General features: G+C 46.1%; 1 protein-coding gene across 3 annotated transcripts in view; it reads left to right on the forward strand.

Annotated features, from left to right (window-relative positions):
- The first annotated feature begins 521 nt into the window (after positions 1 to 521).
- The window catches only part of SH3BP2 (SH3 domain binding protein 2), a 108471-nt gene continuing 89697 nt past the window's right edge, over positions 522 to 19295 (forward strand). For all 3 annotated transcript variants that reach the window (XM_076335823.1, XM_076335824.1, XM_076335825.1), the window contains exons 1-2: positions 522 to 1427; positions 3900 to 3981. The gene's annotated coding sequence lies outside the window, so the exon portion shown is untranslated. The remainder of the gene's footprint in view (positions 1428 to 3899; positions 3982 to 19295) is intronic.

The following is a 19295-nucleotide window of genomic DNA, read 5'->3' on the forward strand; positions in this document are numbered from 1 at the left end:
GAGGGGCTGCCGAGGGGGCAGCTGGGTCCGGGCAGGACGAGGGGCCGCAGAGAGGGCTCCAGGCCGAACGCGGCGGAGCGACGACCGGTCGAGGGAGGAGGGGGTCATGAGGAAGGTGGGACCGGCGAGAAGCCGCTGAGAGGTAGAAGGGGGAGCGAGGGTCCTCCGAGGGGCTGGAGGACGGGGCTGGCCCCGCGTTGCGAAAGCCCCGTGCGCGGCGTCCTAGCAGGAGCCGCAGCGGGAGCTTCCCGGCTCGGAAAGGGACTTTCCCTCCCGGCGGCGACCCCCGCGGCCGGGCCGCTCGCCCCACTCCGCCTCCCCGGCAGGCGCCGGAGGTGGCCGGGCCGGCGCATGCGCCGCGGATCACGGCTGGCGGGGGCGGCCTCCTGCCCGCGGCCTTCTCCCCGCTTCCCGACCCTCGCCCTGAGGCGGCGAGCGGCCCCGCAGGCGCGGCAGCAGCGTGTCGCTCCGGCCTTGCCAGCGCAAGCAGTGAAGAAATGCCCAGAAAATGCGATGTAGTGTGTTGGATCTGCGTCGGTAGCAACGAGAAGGCTTTGGACCAGGGCAAAGCAGCACATCTCTCCTCAAAGGCTGCACACCTCTGCAGGTTTTGAGGAGAAGCTTGCTTAGGAAAGACCTCAAAGAGACCAAAATCTTCCGGTCATCAAAATTCATTTAATCAGCTAGTGTTTATACCCTCACAGTTGCACATGGAGATGAGCAGAGTTGGTGAGAGTAAAAAAAACTAGCTGCCTGACGCTGAACAAACAGAGGCCTATCGGCCGTCCCTGTGGTGGATAACTTTTATGAGCAGCATGGCGATAGAACATGTTAACCAAGGATATAGCTATTCGAGAGCTTACGCTGGTGTAGTATTTCTGATAGGAGGAGGGAAGTATGGTAAACTGGACTGATGTATTTTTTGGATTGGTTTAGTTATGTCCATATTACCATACTGGTAGAACAGCTTGGGAGGAAAGAGCCTTAAGCCAGTACAAAAATAAAGCCTAGGTTACATTTGATTATTATTTGTAATAATGTTTATTGTGTGTCTATGTATGCATGTATATAACAATGTATACAACATGGAGCTCTATGTACACACAGTCCTATTGCACTATGTTCAGCACAGTCACAGAAGATGTTTCTGGACCAAAAAGCACGTCTGTCCAATTACAGAGCAAGTGAAAATCACCACATGCAAGTGGTAGAGGGGGCAAAAAGAGGCGGCTTTAGTCAGTGTGGTAGAGAGCAGCCTCCTGTGTTAGCACCTTAGCTACCCATAGGTGTCAGGGTAAAAAGACAAAGCAATGAAGAACTGGTGTGGAAGAATTTACAGGAATCGGAACATGATGAAAGGAGATGCTGAACTTCAAAGTTGAGACGCTCAGTTCCACTGGTGATCGATCGGAAGCCTCGTGATACTGGTGCGTATGAAATGCAAGATAGAGTGTTTCAGCCTTTCATGAAGACAATGGGTGTAAGTTGAAACAAGAGAGGTTGCGATCAAATACAAGGAAAACTATTTCCCTGTAAGGGTAATCAAACATTGGAAGTGCTTTGAGCAGGAGTTTGGGCTAGAGACCTCCTGAGGTCCCTCCTAACGTGAATTATCCTACAATTCAATTCAGCTTTTTCAAGGTGGAAAGTCGTTATTTTGTCACATCAATTATGCTAGAAAGAGTCATCCAAAAGATTAGGAGTAATACGTTCAAAATGGTCCATTAGCTATTTCTAAAAATATAACTGAATTTTATGTGCATAGAAGATCCTGTGTGACAGAAAAGGGTGAAACACTTGCCCACGTACAGGTCTGTGGTGTATTTGCGATTTCATCTTATAAATAATGTAAATACCCCGTTATTAAGGACAGTGAAAAATCTGTGTGGAAGTTGAGGGAATACCATTTTTGGCTTTTTACTTGTACAGAGTTACATCCTACAACCTTAAGATACTGTTTTTGCTGTGAAGAAGGTAAAGTTCCTCCTTTAAAATACTCATGCTTTATAGTTTTCATATACATTAGTAGGAAAAGTAAAATGAAGTCTATGTAGTTTTTTCATATTTTCAGCATCATTGCATCATTGTCAGAGCTAAGTGAAAAATTTGGCGCAAGATTGCTTTTGCTGACTGTCAAAATACTTTGTAGAAACGTATGATGAAGCCCTAGTAATGGAGAAATCTGGTTTCCTGCCAGTTCAAAGAGCAAACTGCAAGGAAACGCAGAAGTCCCAAGTGTCTGCAGATGGGGCAGTGATGCCCTTAGACCAAACATCAGGGAATTTAGTTAGCTATCAAACAGAATATTTATAATACAGTTATATTTGTAGTATTGTATCAGTATGTTGAAATCAAGCATTGCATCTGATTACTGAAAACTTGGTATTAATAGCACTTTGGATAAAGCCAGCACTCCCCTGAGGAAAACACCACTGACTTAAGGGAAATTTGATCTGCGTAAGTCTTGAGTAAGAAACTAATCCCATATGTTCTCAGGAATGCCCTTAGATGACTGTTTCCTTTTGTCAATTCTGAAATACGGAGGAATTCCTGGGAATTTGGTAAGAGAAGCTGGTGCCAGAGAATGAGTCACATCTTAAGACATGTTTCATAGTGTACCTGGCTTTTCCTGGATTGCCTCTCGTGTGCTGTTCATCAGATTTGCTGGTAAAGCAGCTGGTCTGTGGAGTGGCATGTTTGTCCTTTTTTGGTTTTAGACAATCAAATTAAGGCTTATTAAGTACAGTAATTCTGATCAGCAAATAATTGCATGAACAGGTATGCTCTGCACTACTTTAAATAGGGAAGAAACTTTATTTTTCCATACCTTACCGATCTCAGCTTGAAATACAAGTTGAAGTTCACTTTAACTCTTTCTCAGTATAGGATGTAACAGAATATTAAGGCCATGTAAGAAAAACTTGATCTCAAATTAGATTTTGTTAAAGAAATCTTAAAGTTACTTTGAATAAGTAATTCTATGCATGTCACAACCAACTATTATAATGTGTGAGAAGTGTCATACAGTGTATGAACAAGACTGATTAGATACTACCTAGAAACAAAAAGGAGATGAAGCAGATCTTGGGAAACCAGGAAGAAGGAAAGGTGACCAGTATAGTTAGATTAGATTACATTAAGTGTGCATAGACATAGATATATTTGAAAATTCATTTTAAAACGTCATTTGTAGAGTTGGTAAGAATAATTCCTCTGAGTGTAGTAGTTACATCTCTGTAACATTAGTGCAAATAATGTAAGAATGAGTCTCTATATTTAAAAGTGTAATTCTGTGTGGACAAGACTGTAAAACATACTTGGGGGGGTTCTGTCATTTTCCAAATAGTGACATATGCTCAATTTGCAAGAAACTCTATTTTTTACTTATGAACTCCAGACATTGTTCAGCCAATCAAGCTGTATTTTTCCCCATTGTCTTAAGTCACCACTAATTGCCCTGGAGGGTAAGTCAGTCATGACCTAATGACACTCCTGAAATGTTCCGTTGCCTTGACCTGATTTACCTAAGCAGAACTGATTAGAAATTAGTAAGCGATCCTCTTGCTGCTGTAGGCTGAAAAAATCAATAGTACTTCACACTTCCTTTGCTGTTGACTGTGCAGTGCAAAAGGGAATAAAAACCAGTAACGGTTTATTTTCCCCAATAAAATCACCTGATATACTCACTGCTACAAAAGATGCCCACCTTAGAGCTCTACATGCATCTGAGAATCTGATTTTCATGCTGAGCAAATAGAATGTTTATGCTTCTGTGACTTGTAACCATAATTATAAGCTGCAGCCATGTTTACACTTCTTACATGGGAAGGGGTAAACATCCTTTATACACATTACTATATTGGATGTTGTGATAATCTAATGTTCCACATATTTTACAGTTGGAACCGCAAACTCATTGAGAGGTTAACTCAAGAGCACTCAGGATTCCCGAAATTGGGTGAACTTACTGCTGTGACAAAGGTATGTAGCCATCTCTCTGATTTGAGGTTCTGATTTGGATCACAACATTCATTCTTTCAGTCTTGTTTTCTGTTTATACACATGAAAATATTTAGTGTAGTTAGGAGAAATAGAATGGTTTTTATTTATTTCTAATGTAAGCTTTTTCCCATGGTTTTTTTGCATGGTTTGAACTCTGGAGGATGTCAAAACCAGAAGTGTTTTGATGCTTAGGGCAGAGTCCCAGGACCTGTGCTCTAAATCACAGTAACCAGAATGAAGAGCCATGACATTGGTCAGATCCAAAGCAGTCCTCTTGCTTTTCCCTAAGAAGTGTTTCTTTCACGTTTATTTGGACTAAGACGGTTCAGTCTCATCTTTATAGGTGTTGGTAGATAAGCAGGATATGCGCTTGTATATCTCTCACAAGTCTTTTGATCAGTTCAGGTCTATATCTAGGCAATAGGCTTCTATTATGCCTTGGTTACTCTTTAATGTTTTAGATCTTTGCTGCAATTCACCTTTCCATGCAGGCTTACTGGTCCTGTATTGGCTATTACCCCCCCCCCCCAAAGTGTTTAGTTATTGCAGGCCCTGCTTTAGTTTCTTCTGGATATTTTTGTTTTTTGCAGTTTCTCTTTTGTTTGTCCATGGCAAACTGTCCTCGCAAACTGGAATTTATTTCTGTTGCTGATGCTGTCTCTTGATCTGAGACGTTCAAGCAGTATGCTTGGTCCTTTAGGAAACTCTATCAAGACATAACTGATTTTTGAGACGTCGTTTTATTTACAGGAATGTAAAAAGTTCTCTGTTGAACACAAGTTATCAACAACTGGAGACAGTTTTCATACTCACAGGCTTAGATCACTACAGCTATCACTCCTACTTACAAGCAAGTTACTTTTTTGGGGGGGGGTGCTGTCCTGGTTTCGGCAGGGATAGAGTTAATTTCCTTTCTAGTAGCTGGTACAGTGTTTTGGATTTAGGATGAGAACAAAGTTGATAACACACCGGTGTTTTAGTTGTTGCTAGGTAATGCTTACACTAGCCAAGGACTTTTCAGCTTCCCATGCTCTACTGACTGAGGAGGCTGGAGGTGCACAAGAAGCTGGAAAGGGGGCACAGCCAAACTGGCCAAAGGGACATTCCATACCATGTGACGTCATGCTCAGTACATAAACTGGGAAAAGCTGGCCGGGGGGGGCCGCTGCTCGGGGACTGGCTGGGCATCGGTCAGCGGGTGGTGAGCAATTGTGCTGTGCATCACTTGTTTTGTGTATTATTATTATTATTATCATATTATTATTATCATTTTATTTCAATTATTAAACTGTTTTTATCTCAACCCACGAGTCTTTCTAACTTGTGCTCTTCCAATTCTCTCCCCCATCCCACCGGGTGGGGGGGAGTGAGCGAGCGGCTGCGTGGTGCTTAATTGCTGACTGAGATTAAACCACGACAGTCCTTTTTTGGCGCCCAACGTGGGGCACGAAGGGTTTGAGATAATAACAGATTAACCGGAGTGTATTAAGGAACTTATATCTGTTAATAGTTGAGGGTCACAATGTTGGTTTCTCTGTTCTCGATACTGATTTGTATAATCTGCATCGCGCTCTTTTTCCTGCTGTACATGTTAAAGATTGGTGTTGGGTTTTGCAGTTTGCTGTGGTCTGCAGTGAATAGTAATGTCTCGCTTGTGAGGTTTGTTTTTAGAACATTGACCTTGACGTTTCTGTGGTATGTAAACTTCGCAATGAAGCCGTTACTGTACCATGGATACCATATCGTGGAGACAACTAGCAATTGCAGTAACTTTTCTGAGAGTTTTTTTACGGAGGAAATACAGAATGGCAGTGTCACTACCTTCTTCTATGATGTTTCCTCCTTCATTACAGTAATTTTTCAGTATTTTGAGCATCCTTGGGCAGTTAAGATACTTCTATTAATACTTCTTGGGAATATTGTTTCGGTTTTGTCTAAAGTTGGTAAGCAATTTAAGAATATCATCCAGAGATCTGCCCCAAGGCTGAATAATTATGAGTGGCAGGGTGTGTGGGACAAGATGGGCAAGTACCTAGGCCAATGGGCACCCCCAGTGTTTTGGAACTTCACCCCTGAGCAAGTGCAGAATCCTGAAAAGTTAGTAGAATATTTGGAAAAAGTATGCTGTCACCCTGGCAACTCCAGAGAGATGCAGCTCATTGCAACGTGCTGGGGCCTGGCCCATGCCTACCGAGCCCTGTTCAACACCATTCAGTACCCTCAAAGGGAAGAGAAGGTCTCTGGCTCTGACAGTAAAACGACACGCACTGCGGCCACTCAGACCCGGGCAACAGGCCGTGCAGCCACTCAAACCCGGGCAACACGCACTACGGCCACTCCAACCCCGGCGACAGGCTCTGCGGCCACTCAGACCCCGGCGACAGGCCCTGTGGCCACTCCAACCCCGGCGACAGGCCCTGCGGCCACTCCAACCCCGGCGACAGGCCCTGCGGCCACTCCAACCCCGGCGACAGGCCCTGCGGCCACTCCAACCCCGGCGACATGCACTGCGGCCACTCCAACCCCGGCGACAGGCTCTGCGGCCACTCAGACCCCGGCGACAGGCCCTGCGGCCACTCCGACCCCGGCGACAGGCCCTGCGGCCACTCCAACCCCGGCGACATGCACTGCGGCCACTCCAACCCCAGCGACATGCACTGCGGCCACTCCAACCCCGGCAACAGGCCCTGCGGCCACTCAGACTCCGGTGACATGCACTTGCACTGCGGCCACTCCAACCCCGGCGACATGCACTGCGGCCACTCCAACCCCAGCGACATGCACTGCGGCCACTCCAACCCCGGCAACAGGCCCTGCGGCCACTCAGACTCCGGTGACATGCACTTGCACTGCGGCCACTCCAACCCCAGCAACACGCCCTGTGGCTGAACCAAAGAACGAGCCTGTGCCAGTATCAGTCGCCCCTGTACACAAGAAGAAATCTTGGAAGCGGAAGTCAGCTCGTTTAGTAAGGGAGGAAGAAGCTTCTTCTAAAAGGGAACCGGAGGAAGAAGTATACGAGACAGATGACCCTAGAGAAGGACCATCACGAGAACGGGAGGAGGAAAGCCGGCCGCTGATCGGGGAGGAGGAAGAGGAAGAACTCATAAACGAGACAGTGACCACCCGATCTCTATCCCTGAGTGAGCTGCGAGATATACGAAAAGATTTCAGCCGCCGTCCAGGTGAGCATATTGTCACCTGGCTGCTCCGATGCTGGGATAATGGGGCCAGTAGCCTGGAATTAGAGGGTAGGGAAGCCAAGCAGCTGGGATCCCTTTCTAGGGAAGGGGGCATTGATAAAGCAATTGGAAAAGGGACACGTATCCTCAGCCTTTGGAGGCGACTCTTGTCAAGCGTGAAGGAAAGGTATCCCTTTAAGGAAGATGTCATATGTCGCCCAAGCAAGTGGGCCACCATGGAGAAGGGTATCCAGTTTCTGAGAGAATTAGCTGTGCTGGAGGTGATTTATGATGACCTGAACAATGAACAACTATCCAAAGATCCAGACGAAGTCAAGTGCACACGACCCATGTGGCGGAAGTTTATAAGGAGCGCACCATCGTCATACGCCAATTCATTGGCAGTGATAACCTGGAAAGATGGAGAGGAACAAACAGTGGATGAATTGGCTAGTCAACTCCGGCAATACGAGGAAAGTCTTTCTTCCTCCATCGTCTCGGCTGTGGAGAAACTGTCCGAAAAACTGTCCCGGGAGATCCAGCAACTCAGAGAGGATAGGTCCTACTCCTCACCTATACGGACCAGTATCTCGGCTATTAGAAGTAAGCGTTCTTTTGCTCAAGAGAGAGAATATAAAGGATACACACCACGGGGCACCCTATGGTTTTACCTGCGTGACCACGGAGAGGACATGAGGAAGTGGGATGGGAAACCTACTGCAGCCCTAGGGGCACGGGTACGTGAATTACAAGGGAAAACAATCACAGAAAGAGGTTCTTCCAGGAAAATTGCTGCTCCAGTTTCCAGCGGGCAGTTCCCCAGAGAGAGTAGAAGGGCTGATCTTACTCTTGATCTTAATAAAGAAACTTCTGACTCATACGTACAAGAAATGAGAAACGAGTACTGTGATGAGGATTAGAGGGGCCCTGCCTCCAGCCAGGGGGAGGAAAGGGACAACCGGGTTTACTGGACTGTGTGGATTCGGTGGCCTGGCACATCAGACCCACAGAAGTATAAGGCTCTGGTAGACACCGGTGCACAGTGTACCCTAATGCCATCAAGATATATAGGAACAGAACCCATCTATATTTCTGGGGTGACGGGGGGATCCCAACAGCTATCTGTATTGGAAGCCGAAGTGAGTCTAACTGGGAATGGGTGGCAAAAGCACCCCATTGTGACTGGCCCAGATGCTCCGTGCATCCTTGGCATAGACTACCTCAGGAGAGGGTATTTCAAGGACCCAAAAGGGTACAGGTGGGCTTTTGGTATAGCTGCCTTGGAGACGGAGGAGATTAAACAGCTGTCCACCTTGCCTGGTCTCTCGGAGGACCCTTCTGTTGTGGGGTTGCTGAAGGTCGGAGACCAACAAGTGCCAATCGCTACCACCACAGTGCACCGGCGGCAATATCGCACCAACCGAGACTCCCTGATTCCCATTCATGAGCTGATTCGTCGACTGGAGAGCCAAGGAGTGATCAGCAAGACCCACTCACCCTTTAACAGTCCCATATGGCCAGTGCGGAAGTCTAATGGAGAGTGGAGACTAACAGTAGACTATCGTGGCCTAAATGAAGTCACGCCACCGCTGAGTGCTGCTGTGCCAGACATGCTAGAACTTCAATATGAATTGGAATCAAAGGCAGCCAAGTGGTATGCCACAATTGATATTGCTAATGCATTTTTCTCAATCCCTTTGGCAGCAGAGTGCAGGCCACAGTTTGCTTTCACTTGGAGGGGCGTTCAGTACACCTGGAACCGACTGCCCCAGGGGTGGAAACACAGCCCTACCATTTGCCATGGACTGATCCAGACTGCACTAGAACAGGGTGGAGCTCCAGAACACCTGCAATACATTGATGATATCATCGTGTGGGGCAACACAGCAGAAGAAGTTTTTGAAAAAGGGAAGGAAATAGTCCAAATCCTGCTGAAGGCCGGTTTTGCCATAAAACAAAGTAAGGTCAAGGGACCTGCACAGGAGATCCAGTTTTTAGGAATAAAATGGCAAGATGGACGTCGTCAGATCCCAATAGATGTGATCAACAAAATAACAGCCATGTCTCCACCAACTAGCAAAAAAGAAACACAAGCTTTCTTAGGCGTGGTGGGTTTTTGGAGAATGCACATTCCAAATTACAGTCTGATTGTAAACCCTCTCTATCAAGTGACCCGGAAGAAGAACGATTTCAAATGGGGCCCTGAGCAACGACAAGCTTTTGAACAAATTAAACGGGAGATAGTTCATGCAGTAGCCCTGGGGCCAGTCCGGGCAGGGCAAGATGTAAAAAATGTGCTCTATACCGCAGCCGGGGAGAATGGCCCTACCTGGAGCCTCTGGCAGAAAGCACCAGGGGAGACTCGAGGTCGACCCCTAGGGTTTTGGAGTCGGGGATACAGAGGATCCGAGGCCCGCTATACTCCAACTGAAAAAGAGATATTAGCAGCATATGAAGGGGTTCGAGCTGCTTCAGAAGTGATCGGCACTGAAGCACAGCTCCTCCTGGCACCCCGACTGCCGGTGCTGGGCTGGATGTTCAGAGGGAGGGTCCCCTGTACACATCATGCAACTGATGCTACATGGAGTAAGTGGGTCGCACTAATCACACAACGGGCTCGAATAGGAAACCCCAGTCGCCCAGGAATTCTGGAAGTGATCATGGATTGGCCAGAGGGCAAAGATTTTGGAATATTGCCAGAGGAGGAGGTAACGCGTGCTGAAGAGGCCCCAATGTATAATGAACTACCAGAAAATGAGAAGCAATATGCCCTATTCACTGATGGGTCCTGTCGTCTTGTGGGAAAACATCGGAGGTGGAAAGCTGCTGTATGGAGTCCTATGCGACAAGTTGTAGAAACGGCTGAAGGAGAAGGTGAATCAAGCCAATTTGCAGAAGTAAAGGCCATCCAGCTGGCTTTAGACATTGCTGATCGAGAAAAGTGGCCAGTGCTCTATCTCTATACTGACTCATGGATGGTGGCAAATGCCCTGTGGGGGTGGTTGCAGCAATGGAAACAGAGCAACTGGCAGCGCAGAGGCAAACCCATCTGGGCTGCCGCATTGTGGCAAGATATTGCTGCCCGGGTGGAGAACCTGGTTGTAAAAGTCCGTCACGTAGATGCTCACGTACCCAAGAGTCGGGCCACTGAAGAACATCAAAACAACCAGCAGGTGGATCAGGCTGCTAAGATTGAAGTGGCTCAGGTGGATCTGGACTGGCAACATAAAGGTGAATTATTTCTAGCTCGGTGGGCCCATGACACCTCAGGTCACCAAGGAAGAGATGCAACATACAGATGGGCTCGTGATCGAGGGGTGGACTTGACCATGGACACTATTGCACAGGTTATCCATGAATGCGAAACATGTGCTGCAATCAAGCAAGCCAAACGGTTAAAGCCTTTTTGGTATGGAGGACGATGGCTGAAATATAAATATGGGGAGGCCTGGCAGATCGATTATATCACACTCCCACAAACCCGCCAAGGCAAGCGCCACGTGCTTACAATGGTGGAGGCAACCACCGGATGGCTGGAAACATATCCTGTGCCCCATGCCACCGCCCGGAACACTATCCTGGGCCTTGAAAAGCAAGTCCTATGGCGACATGGCACCCCAGAAAGAATTGAGTCAGACAACGGGACTCATTTCCGAAACAACCTCATAGACACCTGGGCCAAAGAGCACGGCATTGAGTGGGTGTATCACATCCCCTATCATGCACCAGCTTCTGGGAAAATTGAACGATACAATGGACTGTTAAAGACTACGCTGAGAGCAATGGGTGGTGGGACGTTCAAACATTGGGATACACATTTAGCAAAGGCCACCTGGTTAGTCAACACTCGGGGATCTGCCAATCGAGCAGGCCCTGCCCAGTCAGAACTTTTACGTACTGTAGATGGGAATAAAGTCCCTGTAGTGCACATAAAAAATATGCTGGGGAAGACAGTCTGGGTTATTCCTGCCTCGGGCAGAGGCAGACCCATCCGTGGGATTGCTTTTGCTCAAGGACCTGGGTGCACTTGGTGGATAATGCGGAAGGATGGGGAAGTCCGATGTGTACCTCAAGGGGATTTGATTTTGGGTGAGAATAGCCAATGATCTGAATTGTGTGATGTTAAGTACTAATTATAGTTATAATAGTTATACTAATAATACACAGATATACTAATAATACTAATAATATTATATGCCATACTAATGTTATTATAATAAGAATCACCCAGATTAATGAAGAATAACTTCAGTGAAACCAAGCAAAGCACAGTGATGATGGTACCAGAACTGACTTCAACCTGAAACAATCCAACACCACATACCATCTCCATTTTTCCTGCCCTGAAAGATTATTATGACAGATGGAGCCCGAAGTCATGGACTAAATGAACTCACCGAACATTTTAGAGGGATGGCCCACAGATGAAGGGAATGATATCTGTGTATGTGTGTATATATATATATAAAAAGGGGTGGTGATTAATGAAAATGTACTGGAAAATGTGAGACTTGAGCATGATGCAAATGGTATAGAATAAGGGGTGGATATTGTCCTGGTTTCGGCAGGGATAGAGTTAATTTCCTTTCTAGTAGCTGGTACAGTGTTTTGGATTTAGGATGAGAACAAAGTTGATAACACACCGGTGTTTTAGTTGTTGCTAGGTAATGCTTACACTAGCCAAGGACTTTTCAGCTTCCCATGCTCTACTGACTGAGGAGGCTGGAGGTGCACAAGAAGCTGGAAAGGGGGCACAGCCAAACTGGCCAAAGGGACATTCCATACCATGTGACGTCATGCTCAGTACATAAACTGGGAAAAGCTGGCCGGGGGGGGCCGCTGCTCGGGGACTGGCTGGGCATCGGTCAGCGGGTGGTGAGCAATTGTGCTGTGCATCACTTGTTTTGTGTATTATTATTATTATTATCATATTATTATTATCATTTTATTTCAATTATTAAACTGTTTTTATCTCAACCCACGAGTCTTTCTAACTTGTGCTCTTCCAATTCTCTCCCCCATCCCACCGGGTGGGGGGGAGTGAGCGAGCGGCTGCGTGGTGCTTAATTGCTGACTGAGATTAAACCACGACAGGTGCCCATGTCTGTCTATTCCTGCTGGCCAGTGCAGGACACGCTGGCTTGTATTTGTCATAGGACATTTTTTCCTAAAAACTGATGCTTTGAAATACTCCAGACAAACCTGTTTTTGGGTTGCAGGAGACACTTCCCAACTCTGACATTCTCAACATATGACCCATATTACAGATTCTTTGGGGATTCTATATATACTGATTGAATTTTCTGCATTGATGAATATAGAGTGCTGTGAGTTTTCTGGTTTCTGTTACGCACCTTTCCTCAAACACCAAGCAGTTAAAACTGGGGAAAAAAAGGCAGCTGAACTGGGGGAAAGAAAATAAAATTATTAAGTATGATTAAATGCCAGGCGTTCAGTTGCAAGACTAGAAACAAAAGGTTGCATGTGAGAACCTATTTTTTGTGGGTTTGTTTTATACACTAATATTGTGTCATGAAGCTTCCTAATGCAGGCTCCGTGGTGTCTCTGATCCAGACCATTCATTCTAACTAGAACGAAATCAGTTTACACATTTTTGATCTTTAGCTTTTCTGACCTAGAAAGCTAACAGACCCCTAGAGTTTGATTAGAGAAATGTTTGATTTAAATGTTTTATTTTAAATATTTGTTTTAAAAGGATGATTGGGGAAGGTAATTTCTTAAGACTATCGGGAACCTCAAAAGAAATCATAGTGGAGTAGAAATTCTATACATAAATCAGGAAAAAAGAAATATTGGAGGCTTCTTAGCATGTCTTTGGTACTAGATGGTGAAATAGTTTTCAGAACTAGAATGGTGAAGAAGGATTGGGAGGAATTAAGTAAGTGGAACAAGAAAGTGGAAGTGTCCTTGCTGCACCATTCATTCCCCTCCCACACACCATGCCATTTCCACATAAATAACAACATTTACCAAAATTCTGATCAGTGCCCGGTGAACAGGGAAGAAACAGCATGATAATGTTCCTCTGGAGCTCCATCTATAAAAAAGAAAATCCATCAATCATCCTGGCAGGACAGGGAAAAACAGTTTTCAGCAGAGTTTTAAATTCAAGTCATTACTGTATATATAGAAGATTAAATCAGGAAACCATAAGAAAAAAGAACGTATTTCTTGAAAGTGGTAACTGCTGAAAAAAGCCACTGCAGCTATTTTTCATGGCTAAATTTGTCTGAAGGTATCATCAAGTGGCACAGGAATTTACACTTGTGGTACAGTGAAATATGCCTGTTTCAACAGGAATAAAACTTTTTGGCTCTAAATGAAATGCTTTCTCCATTTAATTATATTATATTTATGCAATTTGTTATGATTGTTGCTGGGTTAATGTGTACTTTAGGGCAGATGGCTGTTTGTTTGGCAAAATTATTATACTATCTTTTTGCTCTAAGCTGTAGAGGAAGCACCACAGGGAATCCTTGATGTATGGTTTTCATTAAAGTTTCTGATGAGAGCTACTAATATATTTAACTGAACAAATAGAGAGGCCACCATCTAATGGTTTGAGTTTGAGAATATAATTTGAGAATTGATTGACACTGATTTCTGGTGTCTCTGCCCTTGAGTTTACTGCTTGAATTTGAGTAATTCTTTTAACGTCTATGTTTGCTTTGCCATTTGAACCTTGCGCTAATGATAATAGTGACTTATTGTTGTAGATGGTTTAAAGGCAAAAAGGCTACAGAATATTAAGAATTTGGTCCATGGAATGAAGGCCATACTCAGTTTTCACTTAGCATTACTTAATTTTTAGACAAAATCTCAAAGTTTTGGCTTAAAACTGGTTAACAGAATGACATCAGTGTCTGATCCACTATGACTTTTTATTGATATATTTATCTGCTTATGACTGGAATGCTTAAAAGTCAGCTGTGAGAAAGTTAATTGTGTTAGGCCTTGCATAAACAAAATAATAAATTATCTCTGTACTTGAATACTCTACGTACCTGCTTTTTTGGGAGCTAGTCTTGAGTAAGTCATATTTAGTATAATTGTGACATTCCAGTTCAAGAGTGTGGAGATACATAAGACGCCTTTAAAAGGACTAGTTTCAGAAACACTGGTTTTGAACTTTAAAGGTATCCACCGAAGTCATGGTTCCATGTAACCAACTTGGGAAATATGCTTGTTTCTCTGAGGGCTGGTTGAAATATTGTCATAATCTCGTATTTACTGAAATTACACCTTTTTAACAAACTTAAAGATGTTGTTACAAGAGAGGTATGGTTTGGAGGGAGAGTATTTTTGTTAGATCCTCTGATATAGCTGGAAAGAAACAAAGACCTTTTGAGACCATCTCTACTTCCTCAGATTAGTTGATCTGTCTCTCCCTACAAACTTTGCTTCTATTATACTTGTAGACCATCACATTTGCATCATCGCTACTGTGACTGACAGGTAAAACAACTTCTTGTAGTAGTTTTTTTTGTCTGATATCTGAAACGATGGTGATGGCCATTAGCTGACCCAACAGCTTTAAAAAATGAAACATAATCTCCCCCATCTCTTATTTGCTGTGAGCTATCCAGGAAGTGTCTCAGAATGAAAGAAAAGCTGTGAATTTGCCAGATAATGAATCCGACTCTTGGTTCGTGGTTCCTTCCTGTAGGCAAAATTACAAGTTTCTTGTAAACTTAAAGGAAGTGGAGCGAAGGAGTTCACTTGTGTGATAATGAGAGTAGCCAAATGATTGATTAGCAGTTGAGGAGAAAACTGGGCTTTGGGCATTATTGATTTTCAGAGGTACTATAGGAGTATGGTGGGTTGACCCCAGCTGGCAGGTAAGCCCCCACCCAGCTGCTAACTCACTCCACCCCCAGCAGGACGGGGGAGAGAATCGGAAGGGCAAATGCGAGAAAAACTTGTGGGTTGAGATAAGGACAGTTTAATAAGGGAAGAGGAAAAAAAGAAAAAGAAACCAAACAAGTGATGCAAAGGCGATCACTCACCACCTCCCACCAGCAGACTGATGGCCAGCCAGCCTCTGAGCAATGAGTACTTTTGAAACACCACCCACTCCCAGTTTTATTGCTGAGCATGATGTTATGTGGCATGGAATAGCTCTTTGGTCAGTTGGGGTCAGCTGTCCTGGCTGTGTCCCCTCCCAACACCCTGCCCACCCCCAGCCTACTCCTTGGGGGTGCAGAGTGAGAAGCAGAGAGGGCCTTGACACTGTGCAAGCACTGTTCAGCAATAGCAAAAAAACCACTGGTCTGTTATCAGCACTGTTTTGGTCACAAATCTAAAACACAGCACCGTACAGGCTGCTGTGAAGAAAATTAGCTCCATCCCAACCAAACCCACTATGAGGAGTAAGTGGCAAAGAGTGTTACTCCAAAAAAGAGGTTGAGGAGGACACCAATATTTTGTAGCATTTACATGGCTCTTGCAATTTTCATTTAATTGAAGCAGCTCGAACCCCTTCATATGCTGCTAATATCTCTTTTTCAGTTGGAGTATAGCGGGCCTTGGATCCTCTCTATCCCCAACTCCAAAACCCTAGGGGTCCACCTCGAGTCTCCCCAGGTGCTCTCTGCCAGAGGCTCCAGGTTAGGGCCATTCTCCCCGGCTGCGGTGTAGAGCACATTTTTTACATCTTGCCCTGCCCGGACTGGCCCCAGGGCTACTGCATGAACTATCTCATGTTTAATTTGTTCAAAAGCTTGTCATTGCTCAGGGCCCCATCTGAAATCGTTCTTCTTTTGGGTCACTTGATAGAGAGGGTTTACAATCAGACTGTAATTTGGAATATGCATTCTCCAAAAACCCACGACGCCCAAGAAAGCTTGTGTTTCCTTTTTGCTAGTTGGTGGAGACATGGCTGTTATTTTATTGATCACATCCATTGGGATCTGATGACGTCCATCTTGCCATTTTATTCCTAAAAACTGGATCTCCTGTGCAGGTCCCTTGACCTTACTTTGTTTTATGGCAAACCCGTCCTTCAGCAGGATTTGGACTATTTTCTTCCCTTTTTCAGAAACTTCTCCTGCTGTGTTGCCCCACACGATGTCATCAATGTATTGCAGGTGTTCTGGAGCCTCACCCTGCTCCAGTGCAGTCTGGATCAGTCCATGGCAAATGGTGGGGCTGTGTTTCCACCCCTGGGGCAGTCGGTTCCAGGTGTACTGGATGCCCCTCCAAGTGAAAGCAAATTGTGGCCTGCACTCCGCTGCCAAAGGGATTGAGAAAAACGCATTAGCAATATCAACTGTGGCATACCACTTGGCTGCCTTTGACTCCAGTTCGTATTGAAGTTCTAGCATGTCCGGCACAGCAGCACTCAGCGGTGGCGTGACTTCATTTAGGCCACGATAGTCTACTATTAGTCTCCACTCTCCATTAGACTTCCGCACTGGCCATATGGGACTGTTAAAGGGTGAGCGAGTCTTGCTGATCACTCCTTGGCTCTACAGTCGACGAATCAGCTCATGGATGGGAATCAAGGAGTCTCGGTTGGTGCAATATTACCGCCGGTGCACTGTGGTGGTAGCGATTGGCACCTGTTGGTCTTCGACCTTCAGCAACCCCACAACAGAGGGGTCCTCCGAGAGACTAGGATAGCTGTTTAATTTCCTCCGTCTCCAAGGCAGCTATACCAAAAGCCCACCGGTACCCTTTTGGGTCCTTGAAATACCCTCTCCTGAGGTAGTCTATGCCAAGGATGCACGGAGCCTCTGGACCAGTCACAATGGGGTGCTTCTGCCACCCATTCCCAGTTAGACTTACTTCGGCTTCCAATACAGTTAGCTGTTGGGATCCCCCCGTCACCCCAGAAATACAGATGGGTTCTGCCCCTATATAGCTTGATGGCATTAGGGTACACTGTGCACCGGTGTCTACTAGAGCCTTATACTTCTGTGGGTCCGATGTGCCAGGCCACCGAATCCACACAGTCCAGTAAACCCAGTTGTCCCTCTCCTCCCCCTGGCTGGAGGCAGGGCCCCTCTAATCCTCATTGCAGTACTCATTTCTCACTTCTTGTACATACGAGTCAGAAGTTTCTTCATTAAGATCAGGAGTAAGATCAGCCCTTCTACCCTGTCTGGGGAACTGCCCGCTGGAAACTGGAGCAGCAATTTTCCTGGCAGAACCCCCTTCTGTGATTGTTTTCCCTTGCAATTCATGTACCCGTGCCCCTAGGGCTAAGGTAGGTTTTCCATCCCACTTCATCATGTCCTCTCCGTGGTCACGCAGGTAAAACCATAGGGTGCCCCGTGGTGTGTACCCTTTATATTCTCTCTCTTGAGCAAAAGAACGCTGACTCCTAATAGCCGAGATACTGGTCCGTACAGGTGGGGAGTAGGACCTATCCTCTCTGAGTTGCTGGATCTCCTGGGACAGTTTCTCCACAGCTGAGACGAGGGAGGAAGAGAGACTTTCCTCATATTGCCGGAGTTGACTAGCCAATTCATCCACCGTTTGTTCCTCTCCATCTTTCCAGGTCATCACTGCCAATGAGTTGGCATATGACGATGGTGAGCTCCGTACAAACTTCCGCCACATGGGTCGTGTGCACTTGACTTCATCTGGATCTTTGGATAGTTGTTCATTGTTCAGGTCATCATAAATCACCTCCAGCACAGCTAATTCTCTCAGGAACTGGATACCCTTCTCCGTGGTGGTCACTTGCCTGGCCAACATATGACATCTTCCTTGAAGGGACACCTTTCCTTCACGCTTGACAAGAGTCGCCTCCAAAGGCTGAGGACTCATGTCCCTTTTCCAATCACTTTGTCAATGCCCCTTCCCTAGAAAGGGATCCCAGCTGCTTGGCTTCCCTACCCTCTAATTCCAGGCTACTGGCCCCATTATCCCAGCATCGGAGCAGCCAGGTGACAATATGCTCACCTGGACGGCGGCTGAAATCTTTTCGTATATCTCGCAGCTCACTCAGGGATAGAGATCAGGTGGTTACTGCCTCTTTCATGAATTCTTCCTCTTCCTTCCCGAGCAGTTGCCAGCCCTCCTCCTCCGGTTCTCGTGATGGCCTTTCTCCAGGGTAGTCTGCCTCATCCACTTCTCCCTCTGGCGCCCTTTTAGAAGCAGCTTCTTCCTCCCTTACTAAACGAGCCGACTTCCGCTTCCAAAATTTCTTCTTGTGTACAAGGGCGACTGATACCGGCACAGGCTGGCTTTTTGGTTCAGCCATAGGGCGTCGCCGGGGTCTGAGTGGCCGCAGGGCCTGTCGCTGGGGTCTGAGTGGCTGCAGTGCATGTCACCGAGGTCGGAGTGGCCACAGTGCCAGTCACTGGGGTCGGAGTGGCTGCAGGGCCTGTTGCCGGGGTCTGAGTGGCTGCACGGTGTGTCACTGGGGTCAGAGTGGCCGTAGGGCGTGTCACCCGGGTCTGAGTGGCCACAGTGCGTGTCATTTTACCATCAGATCCAGAGACCTTCTCTTCCCTTTGAGGGCACTGAATGGTGTTGAACAGGGCTCGGTAGGCATGGGCCAGGCCCCAGCACGTTGCAATGAGCTGCATCTCTCTGGAGTTGCCAGGGTGACAGCATACTTTGTCCAAATATTCTAACTTTTCAGGATTCTGCACTTGCTCAGGGGTGAAGTTCCAAAACACTGGGGATGCCCATTGGCCTAGGTGCTTGCCCATCTTATCCCACACACCCTACCACTCATAACTAGCCAGCCTTGGGGCAGATCTCTGGATGATATTCTTAAATTGCTTATTAACTTTAGACAAAACCGAAACAACATTCCAAAGAAATACCAACAGAAGTATCTTAACTGCCCAAGGATGTTCAAAATACTGAAAAGTTACTGTAATGAAGGAGGAAACATTATAGAAGAAGGTAGCGACACTGCCATTCTGTATTTCCTCTGTAAAAAAACTCTCAGGTTACTGTAATTGTTAGTTGTCTCCACGAAGTGGTATCCATAGTACAGTAATGGCTTCATTGCGAAATTCAGATACCAATTTAAGACCAAGGTCAATGTTTTAAAAACAAACCTCCCAAGCGGAATATCACCAATCACTGCAGACCACAGCAAACTGCAAAAACCAACACCAATCTTTAACA

Source organism: Aptenodytes patagonicus, chromosome 4 (assembly GCF_965638725.1).
Source record: "Aptenodytes patagonicus chromosome 4, bAptPat1.pri.cur, whole genome shotgun sequence".
NCBI lineage: Eukaryota > Metazoa > Chordata > Aves > Sphenisciformes > Spheniscidae > Aptenodytes > Aptenodytes patagonicus.